Source organism: Alligator sinensis, unplaced genomic scaffold (genome assembly GCF_000455745.1).
Source record: "Alligator sinensis unplaced genomic scaffold, ASM45574v1 scaffold176_1, whole genome shotgun sequence".
NCBI classification, from domain to species: Eukaryota; Metazoa; Chordata; order Crocodylia; family Alligatoridae; genus Alligator; species Alligator sinensis.
This window is the reverse complement of record NW_005842471.1, coordinates 204283-218366: the sequence shown is the minus strand read 5'-3', so window position 1 is coordinate 218366 and position 14084 is coordinate 204283.

The following is a 14084-nucleotide window of genomic DNA, read 5'->3' as shown; positions in this document are numbered from 1 at the left end:
CCCCCCCCCCCCCCCCCCCCCCGCCAGCCTGGAGAGGCAAGGGTTCCTGGAGCTCCCCCTGGCTGCTCCATGGGGACAGAGGAGGCCAGGGAAACAGGACATGTTCCCAGATGCAGTTTAGTTACATGTGGCCTTCAGTTTTGGAGGTATGTGAAGTCCTGTCAGAGGAAATAGCAGAGGTCTTCTTGCATTTTGGAGCTTCCAGTTTTGCAACGTGGAATGGCATATCTCTATAGCTCTGTAAAAATATAATAATTTGCTTCCCACCCATTCACTCTTATGGAATCAGCACTGTGACTCTACCTAGCCTTTGCACCTCCCACATATCTTCGTGGTGCCATACACTCCTGGGGGAATATTTATGAACATTTATAAAACAGTGAGTGTATCTACATGTGCATTTTAGTGTGGAGTACACTAATTAGTTCCACAGTAAAATGTGACCATCTACGCGTGTGCCAATATTACAGTGCAGTAAATTAATTAACTCCGCCATAAGATAGTAATGTCGGAGACAATACTATCTTATGACTGAGTAATTAACTGCAGTGAAACACATGTGGACAGTGACCACAGCATAAATTGCGCCCCATCAAACCAGGCAGCAGGGAGCCACAGTCCTACCTGCTGCCTAACCACATAGTTCCACACCTTTGGCACTCTTGTGCCTCAGCCAGCCCTTCTACTACCTAACGCTGCCACTTGGACCCCAGGACTGACCCCCGCAAGCCTGCTACCAGCCTGGACCTGCTCTGTCTCTTGCTCAAATTGCTATTGTCCTGGGAGCATGCATAGTTACAGCACCTGGGAGTGGTGTACTCTGGCTCAAACAGCTCTGGAGTTTATCACTTTGCATTACTTGCACATGTAGATGCACCCAGACTGTACATTTAACCCCCACCCCCCAAAAAAAAAACCAAAAACATGTTGTCCTCCCCTCGGGAACAGAATATAAAAGAAGAATGAGAAGAAAGCATATGTGACAGACATTAATCCAATGGTTCTCAACCTTCTTAAGTCTCCAGGCACCCTCCATAACTTTTGTAAATTGAGTGGTAACCCATTTCAAAAACTAATATAAATATTACAGTGCTTTTCTCCTTGCACAGAGGCCAGGCAATGTGGGGGAATGAGGGAAGGAACAGGTAGGCAGGGAAGGGTATGTGCTTACCTTCTTGCAGCATGGCCCTGCAGTCGGGATGGGGGAGTTACCAGGCAGGGACAAGTCTGAGCCTATGCTTACCTGCTTCTCTCTTCACACCTCATGGCACCCTTCAAAGGACTTTATGGCACCCTGGGTGGTCTTGCCTCCCCAACTGAGAATCACTGCAGTTGTCATATAATGCACTACTTAAAGCTGTTTAATAATGATGGTGATGTGGCAAGCATAAAAACCCATATAGAATACATAAAATAGACTAGATATGTTTCCATTTTCATTTGAGGGAATTTTGACCTTGTTTTCACCCATTCTTATTCACTGTTTATGTATATTTCTTGAAGTGAAACTATATTTCTATTAATGCTCTTGTTAAGGGAGTTTCAGATTCTAAGCTAATGTCTATTTAATCAGAAAAAATAGAAGTAATTTTGGAAGCATAAAGTATGATTATCCAATCAAGGAACAGAAATTATATTACATTTGTGTGACCAATTGTAATGGATCTGGATGAGTTCTACCTGTTGGCATTTGCTAGGTTGCAATCAAGGAATTCTGCTGCTTCATCCCCAGGTGTTTAAAACCAGCAGGCAGTCCAGGCACTGCCCTTCAGTGCTGGGGTTTCCTCAAGACACTCCCAGGGTACAGACCTTGCATCATTCTCCCCTCCTTAACAATGGAATTCATTGCCCAACTGCCTGCCCCAGTATTCTGTCTGCAACTGAAAATTACTTTTTCTCTCAGAAGCCTTCAGCTGGCTGAGGGTGCCTTTGGGCCGACTTGGCAGGGAGGAAGGGGGCCTTAGGGAGATCACGGCCCTCCTGTAGGACCCCGCCATGACAGGTAGTCATATATCCCTGTCAGGTGACTTTATTACCAGGATGACCTCTACCTTGGCAACACAGTCCTCCTTGATAGTAGCTAGCTAATTGAACCATGTGAAGATACAAGAATAGCAAAGCATTTATAATCAATCTGTAGGCCAGGATCTCCTTGTATAGACAGCTCATCAAAACATTCTGCATCAGAATTAATATATTCTAAAAAATTGTCTGTGGACAATACACAAAGAGGACCAAATTTCCACAAGTGCATTGTGGGATATGGATTCTTTGCTTAGCTCTTGTATGGGCCACATGGCAGGAGCCGGTGGCTGAAGAGGTAGGGCCATGGCAGTGGTGGCTGGTAAAGCAGCTGGAGGACAACTGGAGTTGTCGGCCCTCACTTGTCCTTCTTCTGCCGATCACCACATCTGCTGGGGCCTGAAAGCCTCAGATTCTGTGGCAGGCCCCACCTCCCCCAGCCATGGTGGTACACTGGCAGGCCAGATACAGGATCTCTGTGGGCTGGATCTGGTCTGTGGGTCATATGTTTGACCCCCCCTGCTATACATGAACCAGTGCAGCACCCTTTAGAGATACCCATGTGTAACTTTCTGTGCCTGTCTTTAGTGGTCTGCTTGGGTATTATGGCATGAGCCATGCTGCCTTCTGCCCTGTGGGTCGAAATCTTGTCCACAACCCAAACTTCCAGGACCACAGAAATGGCTCACCTGCCACAACTTTGATGTAACTGGAAACTTAGAGGAAGTTATCTGATTTCCAGTCCAGTGCTGTTTGACAGTCTTAGCTCCTAGCGTGCTAATATGGAACTCCACCTCCCCATCACCCCACCTAATGCCAATCCATTGTTTCACAGATCTTAAAAATGAAAGTGACTTCTATGGCCTTCTCTGTCCCGCTCCAACAGTGTCAGAGGTTTCTTCAGGCCTCAATCTCTCCCTTTATGTTAATAATACAGTCTGCTTTAAAGTAAATCAATATTAAAGAAGGACAGGAGCTGCGGCTGCCACTGCTTCTGTTCTCCACTCATGGTTATATCATCAATCGCTTCTTGCTGCTTTCTTTCCAGGCTTGCTGAGACTCCAGTTCAATCCCTGTTCACTCGGATCCCACTGGCCTCCCTCGGGTAAGTGATTTGACCCCCCAAAGTTGCATCTTGGCACCGGTCCTTCTGCTGAAGGCTGCCACCAATCACTTCTAGCTTCCCCACGTCATTACGTACACTGCCAGGAACCTACTTCTGGTTCCAGTCTGATATCAGCTCGTGGCATCTTTAAATCTGCTGGAGAAGCCTGGCCTGCCAATCGGTGTTGGCACACACGCACAAAGTGTGTCTACGCTAGGGGCAGCCGCTCCTTCATGTCAGATGTCTGTGTCTTTGTCAGCTGTCGCTGGAAACATGGCTGCATCCCTTGTAAGTTTGTAGGCATGGCAGGTGCATCTCCCCTGCCACACCATGCTCTCAAACAACCTAATCATATCTGTGCACCTTGGTGTGGTTCTATTTAGAGATAATAGCTTGTCAGCCAGTATGGCCATGTCATGCTTCACTCTGCCAAGACTAATGAAGACCCTGGCTAATTTTCCCAAGCAGCACACCAGACTGATGTGGCAATATCACATATCTGTTGTTCTGCACACCTTTTTGGTTCTTCAACTGGCTCGTATATCTACACAATGGTGTACTGTGCTGTGTAGACATGCCCTATTTGTCTGGCATATATTTCAAATATATACTCAGCCCTGACTTTGGAGAAGCACCAGCATTGCCTCTTTAATGTTCCCCCAGGGGTGTGTGGTACCTCAAAGGTAGCTGAGTGGGACATAGAATCATGGTACTGATTCAATAGGAGTGAATGGGTGGAAAGCAAATGATGATATTCTTACAGAGCTGTAGAGATATGCCCATTCCATGTTGCAAAACCAGATGCCCCAAAATGCAAGAAGGTATGTTAGAATAGGAAAGGTTCCTTGTACATGGAGCAGAAGGTGGTGGGGTTACTGATGATTATTAGCTCCTGGAGAAACTAGTTTCACAGCTTTGGGCCACATACCAAGGAAGTTCTGCTCCTTGTTAGCTGAGTGTTACCTTATGGGAAAAGTTCCATGGTTCCAGAGAGGTGGAGTTGTCAGACGTATTCTTCATCCAGGAGATTTAGAAAGTTGTTTGCAGGCCCAGCCCATTGAGCACCTTGAAGTTGAGGATTTTAAGCTAACTTGGTATTTTCTGGGAAGTCTGTGTACAAAGTGGTGCATAGGCTTAATGTATTGTGGTAGCTTGTACTGCTGGAGAGAGCTGCAGTGTTCCGTTAGTAATGTGGTTTTTGTTTGTTTGTTTGTTTGTTTGTTTTCTATGACTGACAAAGCACAAATGTGTGCTTAAAATTCCGTAGTTCACCTCCTTTCTCACGTGCAATGCTCTAATTAAAAAGGCTTTGCAATTGGAAGTTCTTCAGGTGTTCCTTCTCCATAAATGTTAGAGCTGTTCCACAGCTTCTATTTATTTCCCTAGATAAATCAATGCATTTGCTGAGATGAAAGCCCAACAGTCCCTTTGACTTTACAGCAGGTGGAGACCCTGTATAGTACTGTTCTAAAGCATACAATTACTTATGCATGGGCTTGGGTTCTTTACATTCCTTCTTGTTTCCTGCCCAATACAACCGCCCTTGTTTTTCTTCTTTTCTATGGACCTTAGTTTACCAGCAAATCAGCCCCTATGCAGTTGTAATGAGAATTTGGCTATAGATTAAAAAAAAAAAATATTGACAACGTATTTGAAAAAGAACTGCTTCTGTTGGTATGTTACTAGTTTCAGTTGTGCCTAATCTGCTGTTTATTCATAATCTTGATTTATTTGGGTGGGAAGAACAGAGGTTTTGATGGGTGGATTTTCAAAGTACAGGTGGTTAATTCTCAGTTGGCTTTCAGTGGGAGTTGTGTTTAGGTACCCATCTGACATCGTGCATTTTGAAAAATCTTTCTCTGAGTTCCAAAATCCTGTGTTAGTAGAATAGAAAAATATTTTTAAAAACATTGTCACAAATATATATCAGTGACTGACTTGCAGCATAGAGAGAAATTACAATGATCTTTTGGAAAAATATATTTTCATTAAGTAATGATCCTCCATAACACTGTCTGTATAAATGTCCAGCTTTTTATTCCAATTTTATCCAGACCGCCACACACTAGAATATTTTCCAGTCTAGGCTCTATTCCCCATGCATAAAGAGACAAATATTGATTTGAGACTGTAGTCACATCATTGAATAACTGGCTGAATATAAATGCAGATATGATATACTGTAAGGTACCTATGGTAACTGAAGAAGCATCCTAGAAACAGCTTACTGTAAACTAGATGACATCCATTAAAATTTCTGCATGTCAACATTATGAGCAATGAACCCTTTTTGTAACTGAGAGGTTTTTTTGTCTTGATAAGGGGATGTCAGTTCCCAGTTGAATGAGTCAGGCTTGATACCCATCAAGAGAGCTGTATTTGCTTAAATTCAGAGCTTGAATGAAGCAGAGGTATTACAACATCCATTGAAGGAACTCCTTAGCAAGCTCCATTTCTTACAAACAGCATGTGCTGGTGAGTTAGACCAAAGAGTGGCTGAGTTAAGATGCCCCCTCCCCATACTGAGAATTTACCAGCCTAATCATTCAAGTGGGACTGAGAACTTGGAACTGCTTTCTCAATGGGAGAATAAGATAAGGATCAGACAAGCATGTTTGCATTGCCAATGCATTACAGAGTCAAGACTGGAATACAATTTGTTAGGACAGCAGAGAAGTTGGAGAGCATCACAACAAAGAGCAATTCAAAACATTTTTTCATATTTATTGTAACTATTGTTATTATTAACGTATTATTATTTACTTCAGTTGGGGCCCAGTTTTGGTAGATACTGTAAAACCAGATAGTAAGATCAAGAATAGCTAAAGTGAAATAGTCGTTTTCTTCTTGCATAGAGAACTGAGACATAGAGGGAATTGGACAATATGTTACAGGGTGCCTGTGGCACAACTGGAACATGGAGCCAGATTTCCCAAATCTTAGTTTATTGCTTTAATCATAAAACTACACTTTATAATATTAACATTTCATCAGAATGGAGCTCTTCAAATCCAGGGACCCAACTGGGCACCAACTGCCATTTACAATTTACATTGCTTGTTCCAACAATCTTAAAATAGCCTGTATTGCTGTTTCTAGTCTATAGTTCTAGAGAACCATGTTAGGACCTTAAGGTTTCTATCAGGTACCAGTCTGGTTACTTCTCTCTGTTGATACCACAGGGTCATCACTGGAGAATGCAGATAAGCTACTAGTGTTATTACTTAAGACAACATAAACCCTAGAGGGGTGGCAACTTTAAGCACCCTATTGTCAAGTTTGACATCTTGTATTTAAAGGCCTCCAAATACAATTTGAAAAGCATGGGTGAAATATTTTCACAACAACCAAAATTAACTTTGGGACCTTTAGAGCAACTTAGGTAAGCTACTGTTTTATTGTTTAATTATAGGCCATAAAATAGAGCAGAGTGAGTTTTCTATCACCTGTAGTAAATGTAGGGTTAAAACAAGAAAAGCAGCTTCATTAAATAATGCTAATTAAACCAGAGCAACATCTTCCTAATTATTAATGATCACAGAATATACACAAGGAAAAGAAAGATATTTGATGACTTGTGCCTATCTTGTTAAACATGCAGTGAATGTTTTATTACATGAATTAAGTATATACCTACGATGACAACACTGGGGTTTTGAAGGTAGGCTAGAGAGTTTATCTGATCCAGCATTTGCCTTTTCCAATATCTTTCTCCTTAAATCCTTTCAATTCTCCTTTATGCTTCTGTAATGTATGTTTCAAACTTCTATTATGTCTTTTGCTGTTCTAATTGCTATTTCTCAGGTAAAATGCAGATACCACGTAAGGTTAACAAATGTGTGCAAAAGCCCTTTTTGTGATATGTAGGAGAAGAAAGCCTGATTTGCTTGATGAGGCATCCATTTGCCGGTTCAATGATCTTTCATTGTTACCACGGTTAGGTTGAAGTGCTGATAACATGTTTTTTGACATTATCTCTAGAATACCTTTTCTTGAAGCACTATGATTTCTATTTCCTTGTTTGTTTGTTTTGTTTAGGTGGGATTTTAGTGAACCTGTTTTAATTGTCACTCTTTTCAGTGGGAATGGAACGTAAGTGCTGTTTTTAGGGGTGTGTGAAACGGGCCCTATTTGATTTGGATTTGAATTCTGCCCGAATCGGGGACAGTGATTTGATTTGTTGATTCGGATCACTGTCCCTGATCCAATTCAGCCAATTCCAAATCTGAAGATTCGATGCTGATTTGGAGAATCAGCAATTCGGACATAAACACAGCTTTTAAAGTTTTTTTTCTACATACCTCGGGGTACCAGGCATGGCTCGTGAACGCTGTGATGCTGGGGCGGATGGAGCGTCCCACAGGAGTGTGGGAGAGCCCTCCATGTGCTCGGTGGCAAAACCATAAGTGGACTGGAAGTACTTCCAGTCCACTTCTGGGTCCGCTGGGGAGCGCACGGGGCCCCCCTGGTGCCCCCCTGGCTAAGCGATTGGCCACAGGGGGGCCCTGGGTGCCCCCCCCCAGACCCAGGAGGCACCAGTCACTGAGCCGGGAGGGCATGGGGGGGGCCCCCTCACAGCACGCTCCCCAGTGGACCTAGAAGTGGATCGGAAGTGCTTCTGGTCTACTTCTGGGTCTGCTGCCAAACATGCTGGGGAACCCCCTGTGCTTCTGTGGGATGCTCCATCTGCCCCAGCATCACAGCATTCATGAGCCCCTGCTACCTAGAGGTATGTAGAAAAAACATTTAAATCTGTTTCTATGTCCAAATTGCCGAATCTTTCTGAATCAATTTGGAAGGTTCTGATTCGATCCGGAGAGATGAAAGGGTCCTCTGATTCGATTCAGATTCAGAGTTTCGGTCACCAAATCAGGCCAAATCTCTGCTGAATCAAATTGGGGACCGAAGCTTCTCACAACCCTACTGCTTTCTTTTTATGCAGCCTCATAAATCTTGCAAAAGGCAGCTGTACTTTTTGTATCAGGCCTTTGAATGAGTTCAGGAGGTATGCCATCACAGTCACTTCTCATACCATGTTCATTCACTTCATTCTCTGTTTCAGCTCAGATGCTGGTTCCTGTTCATTTGTAGCTACAGTAACATTCCTTTGCCATCTCTCTGGTATAAAGTTTTTAGCAGAGACATTCTACTTGTCTTGGTCTCTTCTACTTTTTATACTGTCATATTAAACAACAGTAAAGTTACCATGGCTTGGCTTAAATGTCTCCATTCTTGTCTGGAAGTCTCTTATGAGTTATGGGGATATTTGTCCTAACTGTGTTGGTCTAAAGGCTTAGGCAGACACAACGCTTGGGGCAGAGGTGGTATTTTTCATTAGACCAACTAGATGGTTGCAGAAAATTGTTTTTATTTGCAAGCTTTCAGGCCTAAATGCCCTTCATCAGGCAAAGGAGAATTAAAAGATTGTAAAATGTTGCCTAGGCATAAGCAAAACTTTATATTGCACAGTAGAACTAAAAGATGGTATGGTTCTCCTGGGTAGGAAAGTTCATTTGTAAAAAAGCTGCTCTGTGAGTATGCAAATTAGTTTATGATGCTCATTATAATGACATAACTCATAAGAGCCTATCTCCCACCTGTTGTGTATCATATCACACTATGCTTAATTTGTGCCACCTCACTGCTGCATAATCCCTCCCAGCTGCCTCACAAGTGTCCCTTTCCAGTTGGAGGTCTTGTATCATTTTGCAGCATCAAAAAAATCTTCTTTCACATACAGCAGCACTGAGAGTGAATAATTAAATCTGTAAGCCAGCAATAATTAAGTTTCTCACTAATTTTCAGTATGCACCATTTCCCCCTGTATTTATATCTTCCTGACAAGTTTATGTGAGATGCATTTGCAGCAGAGCTTGAATTTTTAAAATAATTGGCAAGTGACCTGCAATTGTCATCTGTACAAAGCAGCAAGGAATGCTATATTTTTCTCTAAAGAAAAAAAAATATTTTCTTCAAAATGCATAATACCAGTAGCTTTAGTTCCACTCAGACCAATCTTGAAAACACAGAATGTCTTCTCCTTCCTTAGATGTCAAAATAGAGTGCTTTCAGGGGACAGCTGATGCTCTAAACAGAACCCAATGAATTATGCATTGATCTCTTCCAATCAATGGCATGCAATTTCATTCTGATCAAAATACTTCTCTTTATTTTAGCACTGAAGATAAGGCAGCACACCATGATTTGGAAAAGTATCAATTATCCACTCTGGCAGCTACATGAATTCCAAGAGTTTATTATATTCTGCCCTGTCTTGAGGTTTTAAGTTTTCTTAATGTGACTGCCTCACTTATTAGGGTCTCAATGTGTAGGTTTCAGAGAAACCTTCAGAGGGGCAGATATGTGTCCAAATGTAGGCCCTGGACACTCGCATAAGCAAACAAACCCCTTCTCACAACTAGCCAACTAGCTCTACCTGCAATTACTGCGCGCTCTCAAATGTTCAGGGGCAGATGGGCAAATTCCTCTTGTGTCTCATGGGGTGGGAAAGGGTGGAAGTTCAGGTTCTTTTTCCTGTTGGTCTCCCATGAGTGGAGAGAGTTTGTTGATCTGATGCATCCTTGAATGTGAACCTATATCCACCATTCCACTAATGTGTGTGTGTAGGGTGCTATTTATTTTTTCATTCTGCTCTTTTCCTCCTCAGACTGACACTTTTACTTTGGGGTGGGTGGAAAATTGGCTACTGAGACTTGAGCCAGGGTGTCCTGCCAAAATGGAAAAGCTGACAAGTGTATGTGAAGCTTGTTTTCTGAAAATAGCTCACAAGATTATTGTTCTAAGATTACCAGGAAATTAATTTGAACCTCCCCTCTTTCTTAGGCCTTTCAATTTTCACTTTTCTCTGCTGTGTTCAGCAAGTGGGACTCCCATTTCCAGATTAGCCTTCTTGAATGCTGTATTTTCTTTATAATGTCTATGATGACTGTAACACATCTATTCAAATAGTTTAAATATGATTCCACATAAGGCTATTTTAATTGTTCTTTACTAGATTAAAATTATCTTTGTTTTGCAATCAGTGTAATTAAAATGCCCAAAAGATAATCTTTCTCTCTCTTTTTGTTTTTTTTTGTTTTTTTGCACACGTTGAGAGTTAGTCATTCATGAACTAGATTGGCTCAATTTTGTGTGCATACCGACTGTGCTATAAGAGAGAAATTTAGTGAGATGCAGGATTCTGGCACAAAGGTCCTTTCATTATATGAACTGTGAATGTCATGAACAAAATGGCTACACACTCAGTGAACCTTGATGATTCTAAATAAGCTGGTGTAAGGGGTGTTCATCAGCAAGCCAAGGCATGTACTACTATACATAAATCCAGAGAACACCAGAGTAAAAGTTGCAGGTGGGTGTGTGCAGCTGTTGTTTTCATATGTAGCCCAGAACAGAAGTCACGGAGGGAGAAACACAGCAGCTGCACACCCTGTTCTGAGACTGCAAAGGTGCCTTTTGGCAGGGGAAGATCCAGGATTTCCGAAAGTGGGGTGCATAAGTAGCAACCTACACTGCAGAGGTGGTTGCATCTCCCACTCCCAGCCTCCTGTGCCCCTAGCAGTGCAGGAAGACCAGCCATGGGAATCACTGGAGACTTTTTAAAATCCCTACAGCAGAATCTCCCCTCCATTCCCTGTCCTACTCAAAGGAATGCCTCCACCCCCCACTCCCCTGCATGCCACTTATGCTTTCTCCACTGTTTGGGGGTGGACATGCTAGCCAGCCAGGCTAAACAGGGGCAGGGCTCATCTGGGAAGGTGATAATGGAAATAGGGCTTCTGGTGAGTGGTTTAACCCACCCTGCCCAGTTCAGAGCAGGCATGGGAAAGGGAACTCTACCCTGTCCATCCCTACTGCTGTTGTCCTTATCTGCAGCTAAGCCCAGCTCCCACACAGCAGGCACACCCCCAGGACAGTGAGGAAAGGTAGGCCGGGGTTGAGGGGTGTCTTTGAGATGGAAGGAGAAGGGAGAGAGGATTTTCACCCGTTTTAAAGACTCCTAAAAGTCCCCCAAGACTCCTGTGATGCAGTTCAGTCCAAAAGGGGGGTGCAGCCATGACATTGCATGACAGCCATGACAGACCCCCATTATCTGCCCCTGCCTGTTGCCCTCCCTGTAAGTACATTAGACCTGATTCTTAATGTTGCAAGTGATGCACATGAATTCCACCCTGAATAATTTGTTAAATACTGCAGCAATTTGCATAATTTTAAACCACTGTAAGCAGCTTACTTTTCTTTTTTCATTATAATACACCTAGTATTTTCATCAAGCAAAATGTTGCAATCAGTACTAACTTGCCAGGTTTGTCTAAAATGTTTACTTTCCAAGAAACAAGAATCCAGACAATATTTAGAAAAAAACTAGATGCTGAAAGGTTGTTAGTCTCAAATCAATTGATTATGGGGATCCTCTTGATCATATACTTTTTTGCTATTCATGATATTTAAAACATCATTATTTGTTTCAATGGCATTGATAAATCAGAACAGCATGATTCTAGATACAGGTGTATCATTGTATAAACCAAAAAAACCTCACAAGAAGCCATCAGTGATGATCTGTTACCAAATCAAATGAAGAAACTACAAGATTTTCCAAAACAACTGTCTGTAACAGATAATTCACTTTTGGGATGTGTATGCTGTAGGACCTGCGCAATCAACATCATTAACATTTCTGAAAAATACATATGCTAGTCTCCTAGGCTAGCTTTATATGGAATTTCAGTATAAGAGAGAAAGATGAATTAATCGCTTGACTAGATGCACCACCAGCCAAAGAATGAGTGATCATGACCTGATTACTTCTGATCTGGGCAGAGGATAGTCGTAATCAAATGCATCTATACTGGATGCTTCAAAAGAATTGCTTTCTTAAAGCCAAGGAGAAGTATGAGCAGAATCATTAGGTAAAAACATTTAGATAGAAAAGTAAGTCAAAATCGGGAGTTTTTAGACAACAAAAAGAGCCACGAATCTACAGTTAAGAAAGAGGACAACTTTGAATAAAAGGGCTACCTTACTTCAGTAGTAAAAGGAAAGAAGCAAGTAAAATCAAAAAGCTATATATAATAAATAAAAAAGTTGAAAATAGTAATCAATGTAACTTATAAATTATTAAGTATAGAAAACTGATAGGGAAACTAAAGATATTAAGGAAATATCCACAGGTGGTAGAACTAAGAAGAGTAAGTGAGAATTTTTAGGTCTGTTAAGAATAAAAACTTGGTCTAGCAATGGTATAGACCTATTAATAGTTGGAGATTGCTAAGAAAATTGCTAATAATGATATAAAAAAAAAAAGCAGTGTGTTCAATACATATTTCTGCCTGTTATTGGGAGGGAAGCATGATGTTGAAAAACATTCTTGTATACTGTTAATGAAAGAAGATGTTAAACGATCTCTGAATGAGAGAACCTTGCAACACAAAATCCATAAAGAGCTGACTGAGAAGAGTTCTGGATCCCTCGTGTTCATTTTCCAAAAATTTGGGACTATTGAGACTCTAAGGATCAGAAGATACCCTCTTCCATTCTTCTGCAAAAGTATCAGTATTTAAAAAGGGCAAGTAGGATGACACTAATCACTACTGGCTAGTTAGCGTAAGATTAATCCTCAGAAAAAATAAAGGAAAAACTAACATGGTATTGAATTAATAAAGAAATAGACTATAGTAATATAATTACTATACAGTTAGCATAGTTTTTTAGGGAAAAAAAGTCTTGTCAGTAAAACCTGATTTAATTCTATGAAGACTTTACAAGTTTGGTTGATAACTGGGTGTGTAACTCATGAATACTGATTAAAATGAGTATTACATAATATGAAAAACACACATGTTAAATTGATTGAGAACTGGATAGCTGACAGATCTGAGAAAAGTAATTGCCAGTGGGGAATCATCACTGAAGGGACACATTTCTAGCTGGATTCTACAAGGACTAGTACAAGGGCTAACATTTTCATCAGTGATCCTGAAGTAAATATTAAATCACACTACTAAAACTGGGAAAGGAACAAAGATACAGCAGAAAAGTAAATAATGTTTGGGAAATGGCAAGCACAGCCTGGTGTTGCATTAAGAGCTATCTGGACTGCTTAGTAAGTCAGAGTTACACATTTAAGAACAAGGAGTACCAGCCACACTTACAGAATACAGGAGGCACCCTAGAAGGGCGAGGTCTTTAGAAAAGACTTATGGATCATAGCAGACAAGCATAATGGGTTATGTTGCTCATGATCTCTGCCAAAATATGGACTAATGCAATCTCTTAAGTTATAAAAAGGGGAGTTATGTAGAGGCATTGGTGAGACCAATACTCAATGGCTATGCACAATTCTAGTGTCCAGGTTTTAAAAAAGGAGATTGAAAAACCAGAGACAGTACAGAACAGGAGCCACAAAAATTATTTCTGGGTTGAAGAAAATGCCATTCTGTGAGAACCTGAAACAGTTCAATCTTATTAATTTATCCAAAAGAAGGTTCAGAGGTGACTTGATTAAAGCAAATAAGTAAATCCATGGGGGAAAAAATGGTGGATACTAAAATGTTCTTTAATCTAATGGACAAATAACCAATAGCTAGAAACTGAAGCCAGGCTAAATAAAATTGAAAATAAGGCACATATTTTAAACTAAAAAGATGATTGGAACAACCTACCAAGGGCAGAAGTGAATTCTTCGTTTCTCGGATAAAATAGAGACTAGTTGTCTTTTATTAAGTTATATTCCTTAGTCAAACTAAAGTTATTGAGCTCAATACAGGGAAACAATGGAATTAAAATATATTATATATAATTATATATTATACATATATTATAAATATATATTCTATAATTATATAATAATATATATAGTTTAGATTAGATAATCTAATTGTACCTTCTGGCCTTAATTTCTATGAATTTATGGCTATTTGAGTAGAACAAATAT